Source organism: Lissotriton vulgaris, chromosome 4_1 (genome assembly GCF_964263255.1).
Source record: "Lissotriton vulgaris chromosome 4_1, aLisVul1.2, whole genome shotgun sequence".
Classification (NCBI taxonomy): domain Eukaryota; kingdom Metazoa; phylum Chordata; class Amphibia; order Caudata; family Salamandridae; genus Lissotriton; species Lissotriton vulgaris.
Window position 1 is genome coordinate 221,605,678 of NC_141691.1, and position 18,552 is coordinate 221,624,229.

Here is an 18,552-nt window from a genome sequence, read left to right on the forward strand (position 1 = left end):
AAAACCTCTCCAAAAATGGCATGCACAGATTTAGCAGTGTACACAATTGCAATAAGATACGCCGAGGGTCCACCTTGGCCATATCATTACCTGCAGGATGTGCTGATGTTCTCTTTAGCTTCAACTACAAACATCCACAATGTCCACCTTTCTGCCATTGTCGTGTTATGTCAAGTCATTATCACATACTCTCCGATGATATTCAGAAAAATAAGCTTTACAGGTGTGAGAGACATCTCCTTCAACAACAAATGTTGGACAGACTCATCTCAGTGAATTGTTGTCCGGTGCCATATTTGGGTAACTCTATGCCCCACTAGTCCAAATCAAAACATCTAAGACAGTAATAGTAAATTGTTGTAAGGTTTATTTACCATCATACTTCTTTCCATTGACGATTTATGGTACCAGAGAGTCGTACAGAAGCAGGACAAGTGCTTTATCGCTAGCATCAAAACTATTAATGTACCTGCATCAGTACTATGCTTCCTTCTACTCTCGCAATTTCCATGTCCCACCTGGCATCTTTAAAAACCCAGTGTTATGAGCTCTCACCCCCAATGGTCTGGAGTTATGTTCACCCAGCAAATGTCTGGTACCGTCCATCTTCACTTGTTTTCTGGTTTATGGCCCCAAATAATGCGCTAACCTGTAAATTATTTGCTACTGTGGTCCATGCCTATCCTAGCCAACTGCTCCAAAATCCCAGGTTTTGTTGTTTTTCACAACACCTACACCACTTTTCAACAAGGCTCTGACTTTTTCAAGGCACTTGACTCTGAATGGGTGAGTATCACAAATGTTTGTGACAGTGCACTGTTTTGTGAAGAATACCCACAGCAGATAGTGTAAATGTTTCACAGGGATGCAGGGATGTTTCCTACACATCGAATGTTGATCTCTCAGGAAGATTTGGACCTGTGGAGCATCATGACAGACATGGGAGTCGAGCAGCATATTGTTAATTTCCTTAGGGAGCTTCACAACAACATCACTGACACTGCCAGCATGAGATGTGGCCTGGGGAACGGGGATAAACAACCACAGCCTTTAGCGTGGCTAGGTGGATACGCCAGGGCCCCATTCCTCTTCCCTCTGTAGGCAAATGGCCAGGACGAACAGCTATTAGAGCTTAGGGTAGACTGTCCTCATAAAGGTGATCACAGCATTCCCACGTTAAGCTACGCTGATGATACTGTACTAATAGCCAAGACAGCAATCGGTCTACAACGCTTGCTGGACCGTTTCTGTCAGTTCATGACCAGCCTAGACCTAAAGGTCAACCAGGCCAAAACACATACAATGGTCTTTGGTGCAAGGGAAAAAGATAGCACAACCTGTGTAGTCAACATCAATAAGGTCAGTACTGTCCCCATGTTTTCATATCTAGGAGTTTCTTTCAACACACATCTAACGTAGGGTCCTCTGAAGTCCAGTAGAGCCGTTGCCATTAGAGCCTGTAGTGGCTATCCTCATCTTTGCCTGTAGACTAGGTCAGAAGCCCATTAAGGAACTCATGGGCATTTATAAAGCCAAATGCTGTTGCCTCCTATGGGGCTGGGGTGTGGGGACTAAGCGATCAGGAGGGTTTGGAAACAAATGAGAAGGGTTTTACTAAAAGGCTATTATCTGTCTCTAAAAGTACTAGCTCCTTTATATGCCTTCCGCAGGGCCTGGGCAACCCAAAATACTGAAGGAGCATGTCGACGGATGTACGTCATTACAACGCATGCTTTTACAACGCATGCCTTTACGACGCAATTTTTACAATGCAAGTCGTTACAACGACTTGCATTGGGAGGCGCTGGATAGTCAATAGTTTAATTTACTATTCCAACTCCAGTCCCCGTGGATAGTAGGGAAGGTGTTGGATAGTAAATTAAAACTACTCTCTATCCTAGAGCGCCCCCCAGCGCAAGTCGTTGTAATGACTTGCGTTGTAATGGTTGCGTCGTAAAGGTACTGCGTTGTAAAAGTTGCGTTGTAAACACTGTTCCCCATTTTTTTTTTTTTAACATCATTTTTATTGCATCACCAATATAAAAGTACAGACAAGATATTCATCAACATCAGTATGAGCATGGACCAGTTCAATTGAAGAATTTTGTGTCTTCCTTCCGGGGGGCTTTCCCCGCTTGTGATGCGGGCAGCTTCATCTCCGTCTTGGTCTCATACTTCTTACATTGTCTGACCGCTTCATTGTGCACATAACCCTGGAATGCTTTTGTGGTTTACGCCCCTCCCCCTCCCCAAATTTTGGTACCCCAACATCCCTCCAATCCAGCTTCCTACCCACCCTCCCCCGTGGTCGTGCTGCGCTTGTGTAACCATGTGTCAGTGCCCGGTGTGTTGCAGGAGGAAGCAAACAATCGCTAAGGTGTGTTCTCCTGTATAGTGTTAGGGTCTGCTCCTGCTAGTTCGCTCTCGCCTTCCTGCTCCTCATCGCCCACATCCCTGAGCGCCTGCACCATCATCTCCCATGCAGTCGCTCTCTCCAGTGCTTTCTCGTCATTCGACCTCCAGGCCATCTGGTATCGCAGGGTGCTATCACACGCGGCCCATCTCAGACACTCCCCATACCATCTTTTATACGTGGGCCCCACTCTGGACTTCCAATTTCGTGTGATCTCCCGCTTGGCCAAGATAAGCCCTAAATCTATAAATTTACTTGACATCGTATTTCTAGGTGTGTGTGGGAACCAGTGAAGGATGCCAACTGCCTTAGTATACTGAATATCCCTATCCGTCGCCTCGTTAAGGGCCCGCCCAACTTCCTGCCAATAGTCGCCCAGAGAGGGGCAATCCCACAGCATATGACATAGATCCGCCCCCGCTGTATTACATCTGGGGCAAGCAGCGTCGGTCGCCCCAAAGTATTGTTGGATTTTCCCGGGCGTGAGGTATGCCCTGTGGATAACATAAAAGTGGATCAATTGAAATCTGGCATTCCTCGAACTCTTCCGCGCCCTCCTCAGCAGTTGGCCCCAGGTCGTGTCCGGTATCTCCACCTGGAGGTCCAACTCCCACTTGGCCTTCAGGGCTGCCAAAGGTTGCAAGGCCTCCCGCTGCATTCTCGAATACAGGCACGTGACAGCCTTCAAGGTTCCCGCCGCCATCATGGCGTACTGGCATGCCATCGAGGTACCCGGTTCCTGCTGCCCTTCCCCCCAATGGGCTCGCATGGCGCCTGTGACTGCCGCGTGCAGCAGATAGTCACCCCTCGGCAGGTCAAATCTCTCTTGTAGGTCCCGAAACGGCAGCAACATCCCATCTTCGTAGAGGTCACCCAGCACGTGTACTCCCGCCTCCTCCCACCCGAGCAAGCGCGACCAGTCACCTCCATGTGGGAGGGCAGTGATCATTCCCAGCGGTATTTCGGGGGCGTACATAAGGCGGACACCTGCCCGCGTACGGGCCCGGTCCCAACATAGACGGAAAGTCTGCTCCTCGACCGTCAGGCCTCCCACTCGGAGTTTCTGGTGCAGCGTGATATACGCCAGAACGTGTCGCGGGGTGCCTTCGACTCTCGCGTCCTCGGGACCTCTATATACTCTCGCCACCTCCTGAGTAAAAGTCTGCAGCTGGGCAGCGAGGTAATATCCTTCGAAGTCCGGCACTGCCATACCTCCCTCATCTTTGGGGCGTAACAGCGTGTCGAGCGCTATGCGTCTCCTGCCCGTGCCCCACAGGAACATTATGATCAGTGACCTCAGGCGTTTGAAAATCGAACTCGGGATCCATACCGGCAGTGTCCTAAAATAATACAAAAGCCTGGGCAGGGCTATCATTTTTAGCAGGGAAATTCTACCAGCCAGAGAGAGCGGTAGAGTCGCCCAGAAGTCCATAGATCCACGCAGGGCGTTAATACAGCGAGTTACGTTGCCATCTAGCAGGTCGGATGGGGTGTGGTAGACATAAACCCCTAGATAATGTAGGCAGCGCGGCTCCCATCGGAGTTCCTGAGCAGTGAGTGGGCACGGCTCTCCCGGCCTCAGGGGGAACAGACAGGATTTGGGCCAGTTGACCCTCAGGCCCGATAACCTACCGAACTGCTCCAGTAGCCTCCGTGCCCCCTGGAGTTCAGCGCCGGCATCAGCCAAAAACATTAACAAGTCATCCGCATAAAGGGAGATGAGGTGTGGCCTCCCCCTAAAAGGCAAACCTGCGTAGTGGCGGCCCAGTCTGGCTGCCGCAGCGAAGGGTTCCATTGCTAACGCAAACAGTAGCGGGGATAGGGAACAACCCTGTCTAGTGCCACGCCTGATCGGATATTGTCTCGAGATCAGCGCACCTACCCGGACCCTTGCTACCGCCTCAGTATAGAGGACCTCGGTCCACCGTATATATCCGTCTCCCAGTCCAAAGCGACGCATCACCTCATACAGGTATCCCCATTCGAGGCTGTCAAATGCCTTTTCAATGTCGATGGACAGGACAAATGGGGAGATGGTGTCTGGCCAGTCCACACCCATCAGTCTCGTGAGTCTGCGGATGTTATGAGTGGTGTTGCGTGTCGGTATGAAACCGCACTGGTCACCATGAACCAGGCTCGTCATATGCACCAGCAATCTGTTGGCTAGAATTTTACTGAGGATTTTGTAATCCGTCGTCAACATAGATAACGGACGGTACGAGGACAGCACCGTACCCTCCCTGCCCGGCTTCAGGAGTGGGATCATAAGGGCCTCGCACATGGAGCCCGGGAGTCGGCCCTTCTCCTGCGCCTCATTGTATACCTCGCGCAGCCGTGGAGCAAGATGCTCCAGGTATTTGCCATAAAATTCGATCGGTAGACCGTCAAGGCCCAGGGTCTTGTTTCTAGCCATCTGTTTTACAGCGCAACCTATTTCTCCGAGGGAGATGGGCCGCCCTAACTCCTCTGCCTCCGAGTCCTCCACTCGCGGCAACTCCAGCCCGTCCAAGAACTCCTCAAGCTCCTCCTTCCCTCCCGTATCACCACTCAGATAAAGCCCTTCATAATAGGCTCGGAACTTGTTCAGGATCCCGGGTTGGGAGTGGCAGGGCTCCTCCCCTGGCACCTGGATCCTCATGATCGGCCCTCCCCCCCGGATAGGGTTAGCAAGCCAAGCCAACATCGCCCCCGCCTTATCACCTTCCGCATGCGCCCTCGTCACGTACGCCTTGTGGTCGAAGCTACGCAGCCGCTCTAGCTCTACCGCCAGCCCCTCCCGCACCCCGCTAAGCCCCTCCTGCAATTCTGGGTGATTCGGGCGCCTCTTCTCAAGTTCCCTCAGCCGCGTCTCAGCCTTATCTAAGTCATCCAACAAAGTCTTCCGTGCCCCTGCCGTGTGCCCAATACAGTGTCCCCGCACCACCACCTTGAAAGCATCCCATTCAACCGCCCTCGTGGAAGCCGAACCACTGTTCTCCTCAAAATATCTCTCAATACGGTCACTCAGGGCCTCCCTGAACAACAAGTCGTCCAGGGTGTCAGGTTGCAGGCGCCATGTTGGTACGCTGTTAACAGTCACCATCCATTCCAGAGACATCAACAAGGGGTTGTGGTCCGATATCGTCCTTGCCAAGTATTCCGCCCCACCCACCGCAGGGAGCACACATTCCGAACAAAGAAACGCATCCAGCCTCACATGTAAATCATGCAGGTGCGAGTGAAAGGAGTAATCCCTAGTGGTGGGGTGCAACGCCCTCCATGCATCCGTGAGGGCCCAGCTCTCCTGCCATTCTAATCTACGCTTGGCGATCCTATGTGCTGGGGATGCGCGAAGCGGGGGATGGGACCTATCTAGTAGTACATCCTCAACCGAGTTGAAGTCCCCCCCCAGGAGGACCGGCCCTGCCAAGTAACCCGCCAATTTGCCCGAAACGTTAGACAAGAAAGCGGGCAGGTCTACATTAGGAGCATACACATTGCATAGCGATATCATCCTGCCTCTCAGCCTTCCTTCCACAGCCACATATCTGCCCTCTGGGTCTATCGACGACTTCGAGACTTGGAAGGGGACCCCCGCCCGTATCCAAATCAATGTCCCCCTCGCAAATGCTGAAAATGTCGTGTAGAATAACTGCCCCCTCCAGCGCCTTTGTAGAGCCGCCCCTTCCTGCTTATTTAGGTGCGTCTCCTGCAGGAACGCTATGTGAACCCCCCTACGCTTGAGGTATGCCTGAACCTTATGTCTGCGCGTCATGGACTGCATGCCCCGCACATTCCAGGTAACACATTTCAATGCTCCAGTACTAGCCATTCCCCCCTACACAACCGGACCATACAACAAAGAACAGTGTTCGCCTAAGTCCCGCGACCACGGGCCCTCCCCCCCACCCTCTCCAAACAGGAAGCCAAACCCCTCCAACAACAACAACCCCTCGAGCAACCCCAATGGCCCGCAACTCCCACCCCCCCAGGACAGGCCCCCCCGCAACTGGAAGTACCCCCATCCAAACCAACACTCCCGACCACCCCTCAAGGAAAGGTGGCAATATTCGCAGTCCCCACTGCGATGACCTTAGGGGCCAGTAAGGCGCGGCTCAATGCTATAAGACCACCAACAAATCAGCCCCGCGTGCTCCACCCCACAATCCCCACATTACAGTTCCCCAAAACCTCAATCAATATGTCTTTCCACTGCTGTGGGTCCATCGCCCCGGTGTCCAACCAGCGAGTCCATTCCGCCAAACCAGTTCAGCACACCTCCAATATCTCTCCCGAGGTCTGCGGCGTCACAATAGGGCCCCGGGCTCCACCAAACTCCGATTGTTCTGTCTCTGAGCCCGTTCCCGGGGCCTCCGAATCCGTGCCCTTCCCAGATTGAGTCCTGGCGGCTCTAGATAAGTCCACCACCGCCTGTAGGGCCGCCTGCCTCTCCGCCTCCGTCTGTGACATCGAGGGTTTCCCGGTCCTCTTGCGATTCTTCCTGATCCGTTGGGACTGTCTGATCGGCCTATCCGCCTTGGCCTCCTCCTCCCTGACTTTGGCACCGTCCGTTCCCGCCTTATAAGTGTCCCACCAGTCCCATGCATCCGCGGAAGTCGTGAAGAATAAAGACTTTTCGTCCACCACCACTCGTAGTTTGGCAGGAAACAACAGGGAGTACTTGATGCCTTCCTGGCGGAGCTCTCGCTTGAGGGACAAGAAGTTTGCCCGAAGTCGCTGAGTCTCAAACGTGTAGTCCGGGAACATGGTGACACTGTTGTTTTCCACTTGAAAGGGCCCTGCCTCTCTCGCCCTCTGTAAAAGCCAGTCTCTGTCCCGGTAATGGAGCAACTTGAACACCACCGGGCGAGGAGGAAGGCCCAAGGCTGGCGGACGCGCCGGAACTCTATGCGCCCGCTCCAGGGAGAAGAAGGGGGACAGACCTTCAGGTGCCACCTCCGTTCGCAGCCAGTTATCCAAGTAGCCCACCATGTCGTCGCCTTCAATTTTCTCCGGCAGGCCCACTAGGCGTACGTTGTTGCGCCTGTTCCTGTTTTCCGCATCCTCGGCCCTCCTTTCCAGTACCTTCAGACGGTCCATCACATCGGCCATCTGGGCCTTCACCGTTGCCTGGGCCGGGGCTAAATCCTTAACCGTGGACTCCACGGATTTCACCCTGTCCTTCAGTTTGCCGTGGTCGGCCTTCAGGAGGCCCAAGCCCGTCGCCACCTGAGCTATATCTTGCTGCAGGGCATCCTTTGTGGTGGCGATGGCTTCCAGGATACGATCCTGCATCCGTTGTAACGCCGCCTGGTCTCTCTCCGCTCCTTCCGCCGCCTCAGTGTCGGTCGCGCCATCTCCCTTCCCCTTCGGTTTCCCCATCTGGGCCGGGATGGGCGGTGGTCCTCAAAATATGTTCCTGGTCGCCCTCCAAGCGTCGCCGGGCACCTCCCTCCGGCCGGGTCCTCAGGTCCAGAAGTGTCACCAAGAGGCAGGAAGCACCGAGCGGTCGTGGCTCGGCCAGCGCCAGTTGCGCCTGAGATCCGGGGTCCTCGTCTCCGAGTCACTGTCGCTCCGTTGTCGCCCCAGTCAGGAGACGGTCCTCAACCACCGCCCAAGGGCGCGCCCAAAGTTCTGCCAGCGCCGGGGGAGAGGCGTGACGCGGCCGCCAGCACCTCTAGCGTGTCCGGGAGCGATCTTCAGTGGGTCTCCGGGCAGATGTCTCCGTCACCAGCGATCTCATGCCATCGCCGCCATTTTGGGGTCCGCGACTTCTCGGCCGAGTTCAGCTTTCGAAGTTACGATACTGCTGCGGGAAGGCTCGGTGTCGTCTTCCGCGGGTCCCGGACCCTCCGCAGTACCGTCCAGTACCGGATTATGTCCTTTATCTTGGGGTTCGAATGGATTTTCAGGATATTTTCCGGGATCGGGCACGGAGCTCCGAGCTCACGCTGCCTACCTCCTCGGCATCCAAGCCACGCCCTAAACACTGTTCCCCATGTCGACTGTGTGACTACAAATGTGAATCATGTCAACACCTCTTGTGCTGTTGCCCGGCCTTAGCCACAGAAAGGAGGATCCTTCTCAGAGACCTATGCCTGAGAGAAAAAGTAATCACTTGCCATGAGGCCTCTGCAGTATGTTTTGCACAAATAGAATCTCACATCCTAGCCCGCTGCGGAAGATTTGTACAATCTATCAGGGGTGCTATGTACCCCGGAACTGCCCCCCACCCCAGCCCTCATAAGGTCCAAACGCTGATACTGGACTATTTTTAAAAAACATTGAACTGTTAAAGAACACTCTCCAACACATCCGAAAAGCACAAGCCCTCTATAAGAGAAAGAGTATCACCGTGCAGACTGGTGACAAAATAAGTCCTGTAGACTTGAGTAGCGAGACGGCTGTTACTTTCACAGGGGACCGGAGAAAGAGCAACGGCCAACAGCAAACATGTGAAGAAGCACCGAATCAAATGTTAGGACTCAACTATGTCAACTTACCAGAGTTTTTAACTTCTATGAATTGTGTTGTCTTTTTCCTTTAATGTTTTTATTGTAATTTAATGGTTTTAATTAATGTATGCAAATAAATTCATATGCCATTCAGATTTTGGGATTGTGTATATTAATGATTTTATAAAAATGCAACCACTCCTCCTGTGGCTCAGAATGTGGTCAACATCTTTCAATAGGGCTGTCCTTGCTGACTGCCTGAACTTGCCCAATGTTTACCTATCCCCTGGGTAAGATACATTTATAACACCTGCCTAAGACTGGGGCGGGAAGATTTGTTTACTTCCCCCGGCAGTGTAACAGCTAGTCCCTCACTTCTTTGAAGAACACTTTTCTAGCTGGCTGCATGGAAGAGAGAAGGTGGTGGATAGTAGACAAGCCAACTGCCAAGGTGCACCTGAGGCTCTATACGAACACTGGCATTGAACCAGCACTGAACCATATTTATTGTGGGTGTGTGACCAGCATCTCAGATTGCTGCTCATTAGTTTAGGACTATGCCCGGTGCACATTCTGGATCATTTGCACCACCACCTACCAGTTTGTCCCTGTGATGATCACTCAGCACAAAGCACGTGACACTTTATTTCATTAATTACTGAGAAAATTATACTTGTTACCTTTTTTAAAGGAGGCGAATATTCGATATGTGCAGAGCTGCTTTTATTTACTTACAATCTCTCCCTACTGTGAAGATCTGCTTTTTAACTGCTGCTTATATCCAACGCACCACAAAGCTCTGGGCTACATGTATTATATGATGCACATCTATGCTTGTTTGTCTGTATGGGTTTTTATGTGTTTAACAACTATTTATCTAACTTATTTTTTAATGATTTTAAGATTATGTTGATTATGGTATGAGGACTATAGCGTGATTGATGTATTCATTAATGTTCTTTTATACTTTATCAGATAGCTAGACTGAAAAAAGTTATTCTGACTGACTGACTGAAGTTGTCCTGTAATTACTGCTGAGCACTTCCTGACCGACATTTGTATGTGCAGCATAACATTTTAGGATTAACTGGCCTTCACCTGGAGCGAGCGAAGCTTGCAGCATGCCTCGGTCACGTGACCTTTCCAGAAAGAAGGATCCACTGCCAATTAGGTGCTTTGCCTATGCCAAGATTAAACTTCTTCCATTGTCATTGAGTTTACAACTAACCCAGAGAAGACTGGACACAAATCAATAGGTACTATTAATAGGTACTATTATTATGTACTATTAATATGTACCATCTCTATGACACACATTGGTTAAAACGTTTTTGGGGTTATAGTTTAAAATGGGGTCCTCCCTTCAAAATGTACCCCCACAGCTCTGACTTGGTGACCCAATGCTATTTCATATAGACTAACTGGGGAAACTTGCTTTTGCGCACATGATGTCTTGAAAAATATGACATCGGTGAAGGAATTTTAAAGTTTGTTTTCGCTTATCTGTCTAGCAACACTTCAACGACAATGCTATTATAGAGATAGTGCATAATTTTCCACTCATTTAACCATATGAAATAATCAGTTTTTTGTATGTGATCCAAGACTTTTCTGAGACTCCCATTGAGCTTGTCTTTCTGACAGGCTGTGCCTTTTTGCTCTTAAATATTTTACGGACTTTCTCTTGACTTTAAGCGAGCAGATAACATTTTTGTCTTTTGCTAATGCATTATTATGCTTTGTGCTAGACCTGAGCTCTATGCTAATTCCCTTTTATTTGCATTTTGATATTTATTGTCAGTCTGATTTGAACTAACTGTTATTGCCTTCGGTCATAATTCTTACATTTTAAATAAAGGTTCATGGTTTTTGACTTTGAACCCTGTCTGTTGTAAATTTGATTTGACCACGCTTATCTCTATTCTAGCCATCTATACACGAGTTCCCCAATCCCAACTTTGAGCACTTAAAATAATGGTTTAGTATCAATAGTTGTCGGTAGAGCAAATTAGTGCCACTGTTTTGGGATAGAGTTAAAATGTATAATATTAATTACTTCGATTTAGCTGCACTGCCATTTCCACTGTCCTGGACCCAATTGGATGAATACAGGTATTCCTGCGGTTGTTTTGAGTAGAAGTACATGAGTATCAGTAGGGAGATTTGCATTCTGCGCAGTTAGCATGAGATGTGTTGCATTATGCTGTGTTGCATTGCATTAAACCAGTGCATTGTAGTAGCTCAGGTTTTGGATTCGTGTGGTGTTGTTGAAGTGCTATAAAATATACTGTGCAGTTGATTTTTTGTGATTGGACTTGATTTACAATCTATTGAAAGGTTTGGGTGTTGTGATTTTGTTGATTTTATTTTGAGACATAATATTGGTGTTTTGTTAGTGCGCATGCAAAAAGTTTCAAAGTTGATTTTTCATTGTATCGCATTGCTTACGCCGTGGAATGAGATCTTTTATATTATTTTGAGATCTAAAGAAGAGTTTGGCGTCTTATGGGATTTTTTCAACATTGTTATGTTCTAGGGTGATGTGGAAAAGGTTAGCAGGCTCAAAGAAATCCAAGATATTGAGATATTATTGATATTATAGCAACTGTTTGCTAAGTAGAAGTTTGAGTTGTGAGGCAACACATCACACTAAGCGGCATAAGTATGAGGAAGTGGCAGAGTGAGGCGATAGTACAAAAAGATGGGGGAGAAGGAGGATAAGGACTAGGTCGCCCTCCAAGAACGTATAGTAAGACACAAACCCAAGGTGTTGGGTTCTGGGACCTACTTCGTGGTTTTAGGCTTCTGGCCACTATGGTCAGAAAACAGCCAAAAAAGAAAGAGAAATTTATTTCTTGAGTCCCCTTGCTCACCAGGGTTTCCCCATGGTGACATACTTCATCATTGGGGCCATCCCAGCTGTCTACGAACTGGGGCGTGCTACGACTTGCGTAGTTAGGTAGGAGCACTTTTTGAAGGACTATAAGTGTTGTGCAATGTGAAGTGGAGTGGGTGTTGGTGATTTAAAAATACTGTTCTAGTGGGCCTAAAATAATTTTTATTCCTGCTCCTAGGTGAGTTAGGAGCATTAACTGCTATTTGTAGTTACCCACTCACCATTTGGTACGTCATCACCTTAATTGCAGACGATAGTTACAGGGTGCTGTCTAGGAAGCTGACACACTGGTTGACATGATTTTAGTAAATCGGATTCTTCTCAGCCATAACCCACGTAAGGATTCAAACCACATTGAAATTCACCTTAACCTTAACTTGGGGAGTGCTCTTATTGGGGTTGGTGGTGATACATAGAGTTTGGACTGAGTTTGTATTTCAACAGGTAATGCAGAGCTGGCTACTTGGCATTTTTGACTCGCCCTGAATTCCTACATTGTAGATTTACCGCATTTCAAGGATGGCGGGCCCGATGACTTAAAGTGTGTGCTTAATTTGGAGAAGAATATGTGTTGTGGTACAGTTTATTCTCAGATGTCCAGTTTGGTCGTTGCCGCATCTCAGGATTGCCTGCAAACCAAGTCTGAGCAGTCTGTGTGTATCACATCATTCCCTTTTGAGTCACCAACATACTCTCCTTGCCCAATTATCTCAGTTTAAAGTTCTTTTCCTCCCTGCCTTTTCCACGTGTTACTGTTTTTCTGTCTACCTTCCAGTGGCGCTTTTACCGTGGGGGCGTTTGGGCGCCGCCCCCCCTGTTTTCTCGCCGTGCGAGAAGAAGGCAGAAACAAATGGTAGTTATTTATTTATAACTACCATTTGTTTCTGCCTGCCCTTCTCGCACAGCGAGAAATCAGTCAGCAAACTTCCTCGAGCCTCAGGGCAGGGGGGAGTGGCTTGGGGGAGTGGCTTGCCCACTGTTGTGAATACGGACTGTTTGGACAGCCTGAGAGGCTGTCCAAACAGACGGTATTAGCAACAGTGGGAAAGCCGCTCCCCCAAGCCTCTTCCCACTCTCTGTTCTGCAGCATGCAGACCAAGAGGAATGACGTGTTTAGGGCAGCCGGCCGAACCAATCAGCGCCGGCTGCCATGGAGGGGAGGGAGGCTGCCTGCAGCCTTCAGTGACGACGAGGCATTAAAAAAAATCCAGGATGGCGCGCGGGAGTCTGCAGTCTCGGCCCTCGGGACAGGACTTGAGTCGAGAGCCAGAGCGGGAAGCCAAGTCAAGGTAAGTTTTCTTTTACATTTATTTTATTATTTTATTATTATGAGGCTGTCTGTTATTATTGTCCAGCCACCGCCAATTTTACGCCCCGCCTATTTCAAATGTCACCAGCCGCGACTGCTACCTTCCTCCTTCTTTCCCCCATCTTCATGTAGGCCAGGCAGGCCTTTTATTCCACCAGGCATTTACCTGGTGGTGTGTACCCCTTGTACTCCGATCTTGAAAGCCCAGGGCTTCTCCTGGTGCCTCTGTCACTTTCCCCAGCTCCCCGGAGTTAACTGCGGCAGGCACAGGAAAGCTTTGAGAGAGAGAGTAAGAGAGTAGAAGTGGAAAGACGGTAGAGAAAGTGATCAGAGATTAAGAGAGAGAGGAGCAAAAGAGAGTATGGAAAGATGGAAAGTGAGACATTGCACAAGGAGACGAAGGTAGTAGGGATGGTTTGGGCATTTTTCCAGGACTGCTTTGGTTCCTTAGTCCATCCCTGGCAATCATTATCCTCCCTTTCAACCTCACTGGACTCACAATCTCTGTCCAGATCGATGCAACCTCCCCGGAGTGTCTTTTCAAGTTATTCAGTGTCTTTATGGCTATTTACCATCAACTATCAGTGTGCGATGGTGTGTCCTTCTAGGCACTAGACACTGGTAACAATATATGTCGCAAGATTGTTCTGTATGCATTTTCCCACAGTGCCTCGCGTTAGAAGATTTATTAAGATAACAATTGGAAAATGACAACATGCCCTTTAAATAGCATAATCATGCAGAAAAATTCAAAACAACTTACCTAGTAATGCTTTGTTCTGAAAATGTGCCAAAGGTGCTCTGTTTTGGTAAAATGTTCCTAACTTGAACATACCTCATATTTATATCTAGGCAACACCAGCATGTAGTCCTATAGAGCAAACAGATTCCTTGGCCATGGGGCCACTAATGCACAACATTGCATTTCCAAAATGTTTTCCACCACCTTCAATTTGCAACTCGATGTTCCTTTGCCACATCATTCATGATATTGTAGATTCCCCTAATTGGCTATAATTATTACAATTTAATAATGCTCATTCCTTATTACTGCATTTGTGGTGAAAACGCTGTTGTCCTTGAAATGAAATGAACATTTGTAGAGCGCGACTCATACCTGGAGGTGTGTAGGCGCTGATCTCTGAGGTGGTAAAACTGCTTATAGAGGATGAAAGATGGTAGGAATTATTGACTGAAAAAGCCAGGTTTGTTGGCTTTTCTAAAAGCGAACAGATTAGTTTTCCGTTTCAATTCTAAGGGGAGAGAGTTCCAGAATCTGATTGTGCCCATAATTAATCTTCTTTCTCCCCAGCAAGTTTTTTTGAATTTAGGCACTAAGAGATTGTATTCTGTGGCAGACGGGAGTGGTCTGGATGGAATATACCATTGGAAGCTTTGCTTGAGGCAATCCGGGCCAATGCCGTAGAGTCACTTAAAGGCAATGACCAAGGCTTTGAAATCCACGTGCTTCTTGACTGGAAGCCAGTGAAGGAGACTGACCACTGAAGAAACAGATTCATATTTCGGAATGCCTAAAAGCAAGTGGGCAGCTGCGTTCTGTAGAGTCTGGATTTTGGTAAGGCACTTTTTCCTGGTGTTGACGAATAAGGCATTACAATAGTCAACCTTAGATAGTATGAGGGCTGAAGTCACAGTTTTGTGCACGTTGGGAGGGATGAAGGGAAAGATCTTTCTTAAGAGGTTTAACGTGTAGAAGGTGGCAGAAGTGATAGTATTAATGTGGCCCTCGAAAGAGTGTTTACTGCCAAAAACTGTTGCAGGTTTTTTACCTTATTACTGGTAGTAGGAAGAGAGCCAAGTTCCTGCGGCCACCAGGTTGGAGACCAGAAGGGGATTTTTTTTCCAAAGAGTAGAACCTCTGTTTTAACACCTTGAATGCTACAGCAATTCAACCCGGATGCTGACCTCCCTTGAATCCCATTGTTCATGACGAGCTCAGCTCGTCATGAGCACACGAGCAGTGTACTGCATGACGAGTTGAGCTCGTCATGAGCATGGAAGGGGTTAATGGAGTTGAGCTTCAAGCAGTTTAGAGCGATCCATTTTTCAACATGACCGGGACAGTTGTAAAAGCGCGTAGCTGTGTTGGTTGGATCACTGGCCACAGATAAGACAATTTGGGTGTCATTGGCGTAGGACACTACAGAGAAATCGAAGGATTAGATCATATTTATTAAAAAGGGCTGGGCTCAATGATCACTGGGGAACACCGCAAGGTAATGTGAAGGTGGGAGAGTTAAAATCTTCCAGAGCCACAGAGTGTTCTTGGTCAGTTCAGTAGTGTGAGTGCTTGCCCCTTAATCTCAATAGAGGTGAGATGATCCAAAAGAATGTTATGATTGACCTTGTCGAAAGATGCAGAGAGGTCTAATACGACTAGGGCAGCAGTACCCCCTTGGTCGACTGCCTCTCTTATTTGCTCTGATGCTGTGATCAGAGTAAGTTTGGTACTGTGATGGCTTCTGAAGCCAAACTGGATGGGGTCACGGTGTTCGTGAATCTCAATGAAAGATATGATTTCTACATTCATGGCCTTCTAAATGATCTTTGGATGAATTTTTTGAGGCTTCAAATATGTTGGTGTGAAAGTGAATTTTCTCTTTAAGGATAAATTCCTTGTATATTGCCGGAGACTGCTTATAAGATCCCCTATCAGTGAACCCATAGCTGAGCCTTAACTTTCTTTCCAGCCTGCAGCACGTCTGATTCTGCAGTTTAAGTCTATCTGAGAACCACAGTTCAGAGGGCATGCTTCTGTGGTTCTTGTGATTTTTGACTGGAGCTCTGCTAAAGATGATTATAAAGATTCTGATGAAATGGTATGCCAAAGGCGAGATGGTTTAGATGTAGTTGCCTGAGAAGGGGCGTGTGTGTCCACTTGGGATTTAAGGATGAACATGACACGGAGTGGTCAGACCACACTAGAGGAAGGGAAGGGAGTGTTTGAAGGAAAATGTTATTGGAAAGAATTCCGCCCAGCAGGTTGCCTGCCTTGTGGGTAGCGCTGTTGGTGCGTTGGATAAGGCCCATGCCATCCATCACATCTTTAAGTTGGGTGGTGTCATTATTTTGGGTATTTTCTAAGTGAAGATTGAAATCGCCCAGGATGGTGCAGTCGGAAGATTCAACTGTATTGTCTAAGAATTGACCCAGGATGTGGGTGGAGACAGGCTATGGGCTGGGGGACGATAGATAAGAAGACCTTTGAAGGAGTAATGTTTGGTAAGCTGGATTTGGAATGACGATGCTTCTAGAGCCCTAGAACTGCTGTAGCCTATAAAAATGTTTTTAAGCGGGCTGCTGTAAAGGGTGGCTAAGCCGCTGCCTCTTTTATCCAAGCAGTCGTGTCTAAAATTGAAGTACCCTGCAGGATCTGCAGTGGACTGTTCTGGGCATGAGGCCGCGTCTGCCCACAACTCTGTAATAATGTAATAAAAGCAATGTCTATGGATTGAGTTTAAAGAAAATCTGCAAACACTAGTGCGTACTTAATAAGAGAGTGTTGCTCAAGGTACAATTGAAGAGCTCCATGAGTAAGGTGGCTTAGGTGTGGTTTCATCCATGGAGGTAGGCACTCTGATTTTTGGGTTGGAGAGAGTGAGCCTGCAGTTTGGCCATGTGCGATTATCAGGGCCAGCGCTAGGCATGGGCAGCGTGGGCAGCTGCCCAAGGCCCCGCGCTCAGTTCAAAACAAGGGGCCTGCTTCTGTCTGAAAGGCTACGCTTTCTTTGTCAGCCCACCTGCTCCTTCAGGGTCCCCCCCACAACCCAATCTCATTGTCAATGTTAAGCAAGGTGTATTGACCTCGCTGGTCAGGGCGCGCCGGCACTTCTTGGGCTGCACTTGTGACGGGAGGGGAAAGACTAGGTAGGGACGTGACGGCAGCCAAGTCAGCAACTATATCTGCTCTAAGGGACAATGGCGGGGCAGCACCTCTGTTAAAAACCTGTGGAGAAGTCTTGCCTGCCCTTTCTGTATTCCATTTCCAGGCAACAGAAGGCTCTTTTGCAGTGTGTCTCCCTACTGCAGGCACAGGGGAGGTGGTATTTGGGCCGTTAACCAGTTCTGCGAATTCCAAGCGAGGTGGGCCTCACAGCTCTCCATCATGCTGCAAGGTCTAGAGAAAGGCCCCTTTCTCAGAGCTTTGTAGCCATTATGTAGTGCTAGGAGGCCCAGGGCGGGGGGCTCTGTCCTTGGCCTCGCAGCGCTATACTGTTGGATCACTACATTTTATTCCCCAGAGGGACTAACATGTCAGCTTCCCAGCCCAGGTCACCAGTGCTAAACTTAGAGGGCCGTCTAGTAAATGCAGCTAAGTGCGGAAAACCTGTTAGTTAACTTTTTTCATTTTGCCAAGTATTTGATTACTTTGCACTCATGTTTTCTTTTGTTTTTACTTGTAGGCACTGTTCTCAAACGAAGAGGATTATTTTATTGGAAAGCTACATTGTTTCTTTCTTATGTGTGTTGTCTGAAACGATGTTTTAACACATAATTGTGTAGTACACCCCATTGCACACCCCTCCAATCCGCTCTACTCCAATCCAATCCACCTCACCTCACAACATACAAATCCACCCCACTTAATCCAATCTACCCCAGACCAATCCAAACACCTCCACACCACCACACTCTAATCCCCCACCCCAGTCCAATCTTCTCACTCCAATTTAACCCACTCCGATCCAAAATAATTTACACTGCTCCAGTCTGCCCCACTCCATCTAAAACAATCTGCCACACTCCAATCTGCCCCACTCCAATCTGCCCCATTCCGTTCTCCTCACCCTAGTCCACCCACTTCATCCTAATTCACCCCATTCCAATCCACCTGACTCCAATCCAATCCACTCCACACCAATCCAATCTATCCCACTCCAATCCCAAAAAATCTGCCCCACTGCAATTTGCCGCACCCCAATCCAAAACAATCTGCCCCACTCAATCCAAAACAATCTGCCTCCTCCAATCCAAAACACTCTGCCCCACTTCAACCCAAAGCAATCTGCCTCCTCCAATCCAAAACAATCTGCCCCACTTCAACCCAAAGCAATTTGCCCCATTTAATCCAAAACAATCTGCACCACTCCAATCTGCCCTACTCCACCCAAAACAATCTGCCCCACTCCAATCTGCCCCACTACATTCTTCCTCACCCTATTCTGCCTCACTCCAGTCCACCCATTCCATCCTTATTCACTTCACTCCAGTGCACCACAATCCACCCCACTTGAATCCAATCCACCCCACACCAATCCAACCCACCCCTATCCAATTTACCCCACTCCAATTCAATCCACCTCACCTTACCTCACCTCAACCCAATCCAATCCACCCCTTCCCAATCCATCCCAGTGCAATCCAATCCACCACACTCTAATCCCAAAACATCTTCCCCACGACAATCTGTCCCACTCAATCCAAAAAAGTTTGCCCCACTCCAATCCAAAACAATCTGCCCCACTTCAACCCAAAGCAA

At 48.6% G+C, this 18,552-nt stretch overlaps 1 protein-coding gene across 1 annotated transcript in view; it reads right to left on the reverse strand.

The window, feature by feature from the left end:
• Positions 1–18,552, reverse strand: part of ATP1B4 (ATPase Na+/K+ transporting family member beta 4) — a 217,156-nt gene that overhangs the window by 121,222 nt on the left and 77,382 nt on the right. The window lies entirely within an intron of this gene.